Genomic DNA, 11,848 nt, shown 5'->3' with positions numbered 1-11,848 from the left:
ACACAACCACCACCTCACTCTCTGTGCATAATAAAACAACAAAGGTTGATTTTTCTGCAGGAACATGGCATTAGTTTTTCATGAAGCTTTGGATCATCAGGCAGAAATGATCTGCAGAACAGCTGCCTGGGTGCTGTGCAAACAGTCTGAGGGCAATATTTGTCCAAGTATTCAACCTTTACAGCTCTTCCAACACTTCTACATTTCACACTTTGCCCTGTGGAACAAAACCCATGTTGACGTGGGAACCCAAAGGGATGCTGATAGCCCCAAATAACCTAGAACAAACTGATTTTGAGTGTTGCTTATTGGTTAATTTAAAACTTATCTATCCTGCCTGATCTTTTTAAATTTTAAATAACAACAATGCTCTAAGGTAAGTAGCTTGCCAAAAATTCAATGTGAGACAGCGAGCAAAGAGAATCATTTTTAAACAGAATATACAGTACACCAAAAGCTCTGAGAATACTGAATTTCACTGTGTAATGCTCACAATTTTTGTGCCGATCTTGCCTTTCCCAAAAGGGGCTTGTGGTTGTGACTATTACACGGGGAAACGCGGAAGTGCAACCATTATGTGCAGGAAATGGTCCAAGGAGCTGGGCCGGCGGAATAGGGAGAGCAAGCGTGGACCTTTTGCTGTAGGAGAAGTGAGAGAGGTGGGAGGATAAAAGGCTTTCTCAACATAGCTCCTCATATAACCATGTGGCCTTCACAGGAAGGGATTTTTATATCCTTCTAAATGACAGATAAGAACACATAGGCAATGCTAGCATAATCAGTCACTACCCATGTCTGTCTAGTCTTAGCATAAGCAGCACCCACCAACTCTCCTCCCACCCTCAATCTGCCACACACAGAAAAGGTGACCAGATCCCAGTCTATGGTTCCTACCTAAACCTTTGAGGCTGAGCCCCTATGCATACTTAGTGGGGAATACTTCCGAGTAAACTGGCCTAGGTTTTGTCTGCAAACATTTCAAGAGAGTGGGAAGAGAGTCTCACCTCACTTCTTGCCCTTTTCCTCCTTTACTCATGCAGGACTACAATGCCCATCATGTCCCACCCAGACTAGGCCTGATGGGAATTGGAGTCCAACAACATCTGGAGGCTCCCCACCCTGGCTCTTTAGTAGAGAGGACTAGAATGGATTCCACAGATGAGATCGACAAAGAAGCATGGTAGGAAACATAGCTGTGGTTCCCTCTCCCATTCCCTCTAAAGGTATAGGCAGGATGTCTGAGGCATTGCCTGTCCAGCAATGCAATGCCTCTTGCTTCAGCGGAGTCTACAAGATATCCCAGGGCAATGATGGTGTGCATTGCTTCCTGTTATTCCATCCAGTATTTTTACAGTATGAAGCCCTGGATGAGAAAGAGCTGCTGATTTGAAAAAGAGGAAAATCAAGACTCTTTGGGTTCTGATGTTCAGAGCTGCTGAGGTTTATAGACCAGAAAGCTGGGGCCTATAAACCATGGCTTTATAATTTTGGCAAAATCCAGCAACTGTAATTCACCAGTGATTTCCCTTGCATCACACTCAGTGGAAAGCAACAAAAGAAACTAGCATCAAGAAGAGCCAACTTTTCTATCTGTCAGCTTGCCTTTCATTCTCTCTTTTTAGAAGAGGGGGAAAAATTGACCCAGGGGCTTCTGCAGGGAGCTTGAGTCTGCCAGTCCGCCTGCATCAGCATTAATGAAAGGAACTCAGCTGCTGATCATCCCTGCTGATATAATCTCGGGAGAAATTAGAAAGGCAGAGGCCTGCTTGTGAGGGGAGAGAAGGGGCTGAAGGAAAGCAATCACAGGAGCAGCGAAGAGGGAAAATTGAGCGTGTAAAGAGGAAGAACAGGAAACTGACAGGCTCCAAAAGCATATTGTTTGGCGAGCTGAATGCAGTACCTACACAGCCAGTCCAAATATATGTGGACTCAAGGGAAAAGGCTTCGTACTGGTTTTGAATTCACCTTGTAATGAGGAAAGAAAGGGGTTGCCACTTCTCAGGACACCAGCATTTGAAAAAACAACAACTCCACTATTGGGCACAGTCCAGGCATGTGGAAGAAGAAAGCTGGAGAGGAATGTGCAGGAAATCCCATCCTCCTTTCTGTCTGATGTTACAACAGGGGCAGCCCATGGCGTTTTGTTGCTTCCTCATCAGGGTGTCTATTACATCCAAGGGCCACCAAATTATTTTGCCACCTGAGGCAAAATATCCCATGAACACCTACCATCCCACTGTTGGAAAATGCTGTTATAGCTAACCTGTTTCCCTGCCCCCACTCTCAATCAATGCTCTCTCCAGAAATAGTTGCATTTATGCCTGAATGATTTCCAGCTCAGGGGGCTTGCAGTTTATTGTGAGACAGGCTTCATACGATGTATGAAGAACCCCCTGAACACCATACTTTGCCTGGAGCAAGTTATCTCCATTCTATAAAAAAGAAAAGGTGTAATTGGCTTGGCTTGTGTGCATATTAAGTTGGAGCAGAATGAAAGGTTGGAAAAGCAACACCATAATGGCCTAGCAGCGCATAGGAGTCTCTGCACCCCCTCCCCCTCCCCCAGCTTTGCAGCAGTCACATTGAAATCATTTTTTAAAAGTGCAACAGAAAAATATTTTTTTATCAAGTTTTTATCACAACCCAACATTCCTGCACCAAAAAGGAACTAAATAGGAACTTAAGGACATTCGTTACATTTCACTATTACCGTAATTTTCAAAGCAAGCATTAATGAGTTAAGGAAAGTGTCTTTTTCTCTCTAGCCACTAGATGTCAGACTAGTCTTTAGAAATGATCCTCACATTGAAGGAAAACCTGTATTTTATGAGGCCTGCTAATGAGGCCTTCACATCTAAGGTGTGATGGGCATAAGCCATTCCTAGCCAAATTGGGATTATATAATGATAATTTTTTTATGAGAGGTGCAGAGTCACAAATTGTTTTCACTAATTGTATCTGTTTCTGAACCAATATTACCGTAAATAAGACTGTCTTGGAAACAAGTAATTTCACAGCAATCAGCCCCTTCCCATGGCGGAACATTTGAGGGTACAGTTTCCAGGCAGGCTGAAAGCACAACATTGATCTTTTAAGAAAGATTCACTACTGCAACACCTAGAGGCCAGGCATCGTCAATTAATGCATTGATAAGGCATGATATTTCTGTTTTCCTTGCATCTGTATTCTGCCCTTCCTCCAATCTGCCCTGCATAAACAGGGTTTCACAAACACCCCAAACCTGTGTGGTAAGTTTGACTAAGATTTGGCTCAGGGTCAAGTGAGATTTATGGATAAGTGGGGATTTAAACCTTGGTCTTTCCAGTACTAGGCTGCTACTCTAACCATTATACATCACTCTACCTGCTAAGGATGTGGTGGGAGGGGGGTGCTTCAATTTGCATTTTAAAGCAAACCAGCCTATTTTTTTTAGTAGTCAGAAACACCTATATTTTTACCAAAAAAAAAGAAAAAAAAGATACCAAATATATACTTTGGGGGAAATGCAATGATAAGGTTACAAAAGTGTATTTTTTGGGGGGGGGCAAGAATGCATACAAAATGCATGCAATTAAACTGATTTTTTTCCACAAAAAATGGGGCAGCATAGATCTATGATGGAGTGCCTATCAAATTGACATGGAATGGAAACAGAATGATATGCAGGCAAGTTATTATCAATTAAAAAGTGGTATGATGAAACATGGGACTATGTTTTAATGGATGAATTAATCCTCTTTATCAGATTCAGAAAATAAAATAAGGACAAATGGGACAAAACTTATTGTGGGATGTACGAGTGGTTACTCAGCGCACGTTATGGCTTCTCAGTGTTTTTATAAAATGAAGTTTATGTCACTCCAAAGTCATTTCTTGTACTACTGTATAATTTCCTTGAGAAAATATACACAATGTCTAAACTTGAGTAATTGTAAGATACTTTTTGTTATCTATTCATTTCAAGATACATCCATTGCAACATAAAGTGAATTCAAATAAGCAAGCAAAGAAACAAATAAGCAGATGCAATTGAATATGCTGTCTATCCCTACCTGTGGCTGCTCCCACCTTCCCTCTCCTCAGGCTTTCATTTTGCCCTCTCCTCTTGCTGGCAACAGAAGGGCAAGTCTCCATGCTCTCCCTGTTGCTGGCAGGTGGGAAGACTAAGAATATGGCCTGAGCAGCCACAGCTGTTCCATCTCCTGGTGCATTTAAAGGAACGTGTTTCATTTTCTGGAATGCATCTTGGTAATCCTAGTTAGAGTTATAGTTAGATAGATAGCAATTTACTTCTGTCAGGGTTGCTGAAAGTTTTCCTTACAAAGGTGTCTGTTTCTTTAAAAGTAACATGGCTGCAAATAAGTCAACAGGTAACATCCCCCCCCCCCCCCAGTCACAGGTTTAAGCAACTGAGCAAACACTCTCAGCTGAACTTCTTGTAACTGTGCAGGAACTTCTTTCAAAATAGATGGCAGACCTATTGTCGGTGCCTGGCGGAACCTGCTACAAACTTACCATGATGCAGAAATCCTACTAAACCTCTCATATTAATTCAAGGCTATAATCCCTGTGTCTACTCAGAAGCAAGTCCCTTTGAGTTATGTGGGGGTTACTCTCAGATATCTGGGGTTGGGATGGCATCCTTGACTGGAAGATCAGCTCTTGACATTATGAAGTTTTGTCATAAGAACAAAAAAGAAATAAAACACCTGGCGCATCTATCAAAAACTGGTATTCTACGCTGCATCAACAGAAGTATAGTGTCCAGATCAAAGGAAGTCATAATTCCACTCTGTTCAAGGTGAGTACTTTGTTCAGCGTGGAGTACCGTGTCCAGTTTCGGGCACCACAATTTAAGATGGACATTGGCAAGCTGGAACATGTGCAGAGGAGGGTGACCAAGATGACCAAGGGTCTGGAAAACAAGCCTTACGACGAAGAGTTGAGGGAGTTCGGGATGTGTAGCCTGGAAAAGATGAGACTGAGAGGAGATACGGTAGCCATTTTCAAATATCTGAAGGGCTGTCACATGGAAGACAGAGGAAGATTGTTTATGCTGCTCTAGAGGAGCCAATGGATTCAAGTTACAAGAAATAAGATTCCGATGAAACAGAATTTTCTGGCGGTAAGAGCTGTGTGACTGTGGAACAGATTCCCTCAGAAGGTGGACTCTCCTTCATTTGAGGCTTTTAACAGAGGCTGGATGGCAATTCGTCAGGCATTCTTTAGCTGAGATTGCAGGGGGTTCTACTAGATGACCCCAGGGGTCCCTTTCAACTCTACAAATATATGCTTCTATGAGCACCAATTAATATAAGGGTGCTTATGTCCTCCTTTTGACCCTACAAGCCATCTTCCCATAGCAACTTACAAGAAAATAATATCCCAATCAAAATACAATTAAAACCAAACAGGATCACTAAAAATACAATCAACCAACAGAAGGAGAAAATAAACATCACCCAAATCAAGAGATAGACATATTTCACAAAGTTTTCACAGTTTTTGGAGCCTGTTCCTTTAGGTCTTCATGGTAGTGGTACCCACCCTGTGGAACACCCTCCCATCAGATGTCAAGGAAATAAACAACTATCTGACTTTTAGAATGCAGCCCTGTTTAGGGATGTTTTTAATGTTTGATGTTTATTGTGCTTTTAATTCTGTTGGGAGCTGTCCAGAATGGGTGGGGTATGTATGTATAAATAAATAAATAATCAATCATATCAGGAACATGACACCACAGTGCGCTCAAGGCTGAAAGATGCCAGTCAAATAGCAAGGCTCAACAGGAATTAAAGACTGAAACCAAACAGATTCATAAAGAAAAATGAAAAGCTGTATGGTCTGAGCTTAAGTTAGAGAAATAACATTGCTGGTGAAGTTGAACAGAATCTGGCCAAAGTAAATGTTAAGCATCTTCAAAGCAATCACTCTTCCTTACATAGGAATAATCCACTTGGAATGCAAACTCAGAGCTCATTTACATGGTGCCTGAGGCTGCTGAAACAGGGTTTGATTCTGAATCAACCATTTTTCTTTATACAAGCAGGGAACCTGAGGGTGCTTTAGCCACACACCCTTGCACATCACTGCATATTGAAGTGTGGTCGCAACTCTTCAGGGTTGCTGTTGATGATGTGCTTTAAGCTGTGTGACAGAGAGACATTCAGTAAATGGGTCTTCTCTCTCCCCCCCCCCCCCAGCATGGAAATGCTCCAAGCAGAGAACATTTCCTATCAAATTTATGGCTGTCATGCAGATATTTAAGGCACAGAGTCTCTGTCAGAAAGCATCAAACCTGAGGGCAGTGCAAAAATGACTAATGTCGACATACCAAAGCCACTATCAGTGATGACGACATGCCCTTATTTATGCTGGTTGACCCTTAATTCTCCAGGTGTTTCCCCTTCTCCTCCACAGCTTCTGAATTATCAAAGAGAGTTTTCTGGTGCTCTGGCCAAAACAGATCAATAAAGAAAAGCTTTGGACTGCTTCATGTGATGTAACAGTTGATTGTTTTCTTCATTTGTAGAAGCAGTGAAAAGCATAGGGAGCTGTTTTATACCAAATCAAGTTACAAAAAAGGGGATTCTGACTAAGTATCAGGAAGAACTTTCTGCTGTAAGAACTGTTAGAAGATGGAAAGTGTTCCCTCAGAAAGTGGTGGGCTCTCTCTTGTGGAAGGTTTTCAAGCAGAGGTTGGGTGGCTATCTGTTGTGCATGTTTTAGTTCAAATTCCTGCACTACAAGGAGGTGGACTAGATGATCCAACTCTATAATTCTGATTCTATGAAAGTGTCTATTCATTAAAATGGTCCTGCTGCCCTGCTAACAATCTTTAGACATTCACACTAATTTTAAAAACAATTTTGAAACCCTCTGTCCTAATAGAAGTGATAGAAAAACCTTCAGCACTGTTGTTTAAAACAGGAGCAGGAGCTCTTCCTGTCAGCAGCTGGACCCAGTTTTCTAACTTCTTGCTGTGTTGTGTCCTGAGGCCACATCAATAAAATCATATCACATTTGCGGCAGGCCAGTGTTCCGACAGACGCTGAGAAGAACTAACAATTGATCTGCTCCCCACAAAAACTTGCATTTTCCAAGTTTACTGTTCTTGCACAAGGTAATTGGCTATCGATATTCCAGCATGAATCTTTACTGCAGTGTGATCAATACCATGTATCATTGCCTAACGGGTCAGGAGCAGGGAGGTCATCTAAGGCGTTACACTGCCTGAGGACAAAACAAAATATAGCTTCTAATTACCTTCAGATCTCAAAAGTCCACAGCAATTAGATTTGAGGGCCATAATATTTCATACCAGGAAAGTTAATTACATTTTGTATTTGATATAATAGATCTTGGCTATTGCATGTAGAAGAATAATTACACGCATGTTAGAGCGACTCTGCATGTTATATGGCAATCACGTTGGCTGCAGGTTTCGCCTCGGCAAATACACAAAAAGTGTTGATTGCAGGATTGCAAGGCTTGGTTCCAAAGGAAAGAAAGGCATTCACTTCCTTATCCATCCTTCTATCAAGAAGAACTGCCCAAGGTGAAAGGAAAAGAGCACAGTCATAGTACAGAGAAACTTGAGTGCTGATGCTTTCTGTCTAGGAGGTCAAGATTTTCTATTGGCCAAGATAAGAGTGCAGCTTTTTGTGGCTTGAATAGCATCAGACTTTTTGCTGTTTTGCCAGCCAATGCTTTTCAGTGATGCTTTTGATTTGGGCTGTTTATTTATAGCAGCTACTCAGCACCGAGTACAGCTCTTGCTGTAGGGAAGAGATTCCAGCAGTATTTAGGATATAGGATAAATTAAAAAAACAACAACCAACTGTGCCTATCAACATTAACAATCACATCTGTGCTATTTCATCAATAGTTCAATAAAATGGAACTGTAGGGTGATTTGCTAGCTGACATAAAGGAGGGCTTGAACATTTTGTTGATTGGATTGGCAATAATCAGATAAAGACCATAGATAAAGTGAGGGGCGGTATATAATTTATGCTATACAAATATTTTCAGGTTAGAGGCTTTTAAAATTAATAGTTGCCAATATATAGAGGAGCAGTAAGGCAGCCAGATAATTTTGTCAAAACCCAGAAAAATGGTTGCCTCACATATGTCAATCTGTTATTCATATGGGAGACAGTACACAAGTTGACTATGTCACAAAAAATGGGAGGAAATGACTGGGACATCAACAAATATCTGTAAATATATATGGGAAAATATTACCAAATATACTGCATTGTTAGCATTGATAGATAATTCTGTTAAACTTTGGATAATGTGGTATCTAACACCATCTGGGATATCTAGAAGATACAAGACAGGAAATGATAGATGTTGGAAATGTAGAGAGTAGATTTTATCCACTGCTGGTGGAACTATCCTGAGGCTAAGAAATATTGGCATGAAACTGTGTCTAATATAAACAATACAAGCACTCAGTACACTTAGACCCCAAAGCGTACCTAATGCCTTTCTTTAAAGATGCAGTCCCCCAAGGACAGAGAGAAATTCTTCTATCATATGGTTCTAGCAGCAAGGATTTTGGGAGGAGAGAACACCCCTGTTTAAGGTTTATACAGTAATACTTTTGGAACTTTAAGCACAATCACCTGGATGCTTTGGGTCCGACAAGGCAAAAGGAAAATAAATATTATTTTCTTCTCTTTCTTTTTCTCACTCCTTTGGTGTTCTTTTTTATTTCTATTTGTTTCTTTGTTGATTTTATGTTTTGGATTTAAATAATAATCACTGTTATTTAAAGTTCACTTACAATCCGATACATCTTTGTAAACCAGGTAATGATTGTTTGGATGTCAGTCTGTTTCCTATTCCACTTTTTCTATTTTTACCTCTACTAATAACAACAGCAATCAGTGCTTTTTTCTTTCTTTCTAAAAAAAAAAATGTTTAGGGGTACTCTCATTTTCATACCCATATTGAAATACTGCCCCTCAATGAGGCCAAACTTAGATTCACAAAATGTTTAGGGGAATGCGTACCCCTGTGTCCCCCCAGAAGAAAGCACTGATAACAATAGTAATAAGAAAATAAAAATTTAAAAGCCCTAACAAGCCTTTCTGTCAGCTGTACATAAGCAACAACCCTATATTTTATACAAAATGATTATTGTTTTATTATTTATTTTTGTTAAGCAGTCTTGAGGGACAGTACACTTTCCACCCCCCCTCTCTCTTTGTGTGTGTGTAAACCTTGTTTTGTGTATTATCAACATTCAAGCCTAACGAAGTCAAAACCTCATTGTCACAAGTAGCTCCCTATGCAGGAGCTGTTCAGCTGCAAACAAACCCGTATTTGATGCAGTAAAAATGCCTTGGAAACAAAAATATTTGCAATATTATTAGGCAGATATAGAAATACCTCCCTCTAGTGACTAAAGATGGTAATTTGTGACCTCTTTCAATAGGCAACCTTAAGCCTTTGCTGTAGATTTTACCTTTCAGGTGAAGAAAATTATGCACGAGTGCTTAAATTTAAGCTACTGTATTAGGCCCCCTGTGAGAATAAAGAATTTCAGGCTGAAATACTTCAGCTTAACTTGGTTAACTAAACTTGGTGCAAAACTTCACAAGAGCCCTCATGCCTCCTTCCCAAAGCTCAGCACCTCATTTACTCAGCTTTCGGAAGGCAGTTTGAGGGCTGGGGAGGCATCAAAAGTTGCCTTGGACTGTGTGTGGAGCTGGCAGTATCTTTGTCACCATATTGCAGATGGTGGGCTGAGACCTCCAAGGAGTGCTATTTTTCTAGAAAAAGAAGTGCTGGAGCTCACCATGAACACCTCCCTTGTTCTCTTAGAATGGCAATGGTGCCCACCTGAGAGGTGCCAGAACTGAGTTCCGGCGTGTTCTGGCTGAAAAAAAAGCCCTGCTCCAGAGGAGAGTGGTTTGCCAAAGGCTTACTGGTGAGTTCATGGTTGAGGTGAGGTGTGGATTTCCCAGCTCCCTGCTTTTGCAATCATATTACAGTGGTACCTTGGGTTACAGACGCTTCAGGTTACAGACTCCGCTAACACAGAAATAGTACTTCGGGTTAAGAACTTTGCTTCAGGATGAGAACAGAAATCGCGCGGCAGCAGCAGGAAGCCCCATTAGCTAAAGTGGTGCTTCAGGTTAAGAACAGTTTCAGGTTAAGAACGGACCTCCGGAACGAATTAAGTACTTAACCCGAGGTACCACTGTATATGAAATTTGGATCTTACCAGCGTAGCATGAGGGCAGACGAAGATGATGTCAGTCCTGCACACTGCAGTTGGGCCCAGTACCGGGTTCAGGAGCTGTGAAATGGTGCCATCAACTTGTCTCTCCTCTGATAGCACTTATGAGAGCCTTGTAGCACACTTAGGTGAATGAACAGTTTAATACTGAATTTCCGCTAGAAATTATTCTCTTCTACCACAGCGTCTTTCTCAGATGTAACAGGGATAAATTATACCTTTAGAGAGCATCAATTATAGCCAATTACTCACATCTAGAACATAATGAAGATTACTGTATTTTAATCAAGATGTGATTTTTTTTTTAAGTGACAAAGCTTTTGAGGCGCAAGTTACAGCAACAGCCAAGGTGACATTTTTCCACCTTCGCCACATTAAGCAGTTGGTCCCTTACCTTTCCCTCCCCGACCTGGCCACAGTGATCCATGCGATGGTCATCTCCAGGCTTGACTACTGTAATTCACTCTACGCGGGGCTGCCCTTGAAGCTGACCCAGAAACTCCAGGGATGTAGAATGCTGCAGCGAGGCTCCTCACGGGGTCCCTGCCATGGGAGCATATTCACCCAGTGCTTTTCAAGCTGCACTGGCTCCCGGTGGAGTACAGGGTCAGATTTAAGGTGCTGCTTTTCACCTTTAAAGCCCTTCACGGCCTAGGACCCTCGTACCTACGGGACCGCCTCTCCCGGTATGCCCCACAGAGAGCCTCAAGGTCCATAAATAGCAACACCCTAGTGGTCCCGGGCCCTAAGGAAGTTAGATTGTCTTCAACGAGAGCCAGGACCTTTTCTACTCTGGCTCCGGCCTGGTGGAACGCTTTGCCTCATGAGACCAGGGCCCTGCAGGATCTGATTTCTTTCCGCAGGGCCTGTAAGACAGAGTTGTTCCGCCTGGCCTTTGGCTTGGAGCCAATTTGATTCCCTCCCTCTCTTTCTTTTTTCTTTTCCTTCTCCTCCTGCGATGAGGCTACATTTTAATATTTTAATGTTTCAATATTTTAATGTTGTATTTTAATTTTGTTTTTAAGTTGTAATCATTCTTCTTGTTTTTATTATTGCTTGTAAGCCGCTCTGAGCCCGGCCTTGCCTGGGGAGGGTGGGGTATAAATAAAAATTATTATTATTGTTGTTGTTGTTGTTATTATTTTATTAAAGCTTTTATAATTCAGGAAGTGAAACTGTTACGTAATGTATGCTAGAGAGGTATACTGATAATGTACTCATTTCAGCCTACTAATTTGGATGCTTTATTATCATAGGTACACATATTTTGGGGGAGAAGGAGTTGCTGAGCAGCTGCTGTAGCATTTTCTGCATGAAACATATTTATTACTATCATAGTGGATGAAGAATGAAAGCTAGTAAGGGGGGGGGGGGAGTGAGGCTTATATTCAGGCCAATACGATACATTTACTTTGCAACTTTCGTGCCAGGTGGCATACCCATTTGGCTCCACAGAACTACCTTGTGAGGTAGTGACCAGCTCAAGGTGACTTAGTGAGCTTCATGGCTGGGTTGGGGGGGGTCTACAGTGGGGTCTCCAGAGCCCTAATTTGACCATCTAAATAAGCAGCCCATTCAGGTTTTCAGAGTGGT

This window comes from Podarcis liolepis (genome assembly GCF_965112155.1).
Source record: "Podarcis liolepis genome assembly, chromosome: 3".
In the NCBI taxonomy this organism is placed as follows: Eukaryota; Metazoa; Chordata; class Lepidosauria; order Squamata; family Lacertidae; genus Podarcis; species Podarcis liolepis.
Note: the sequence above shows the minus strand (reverse complement) of the source record.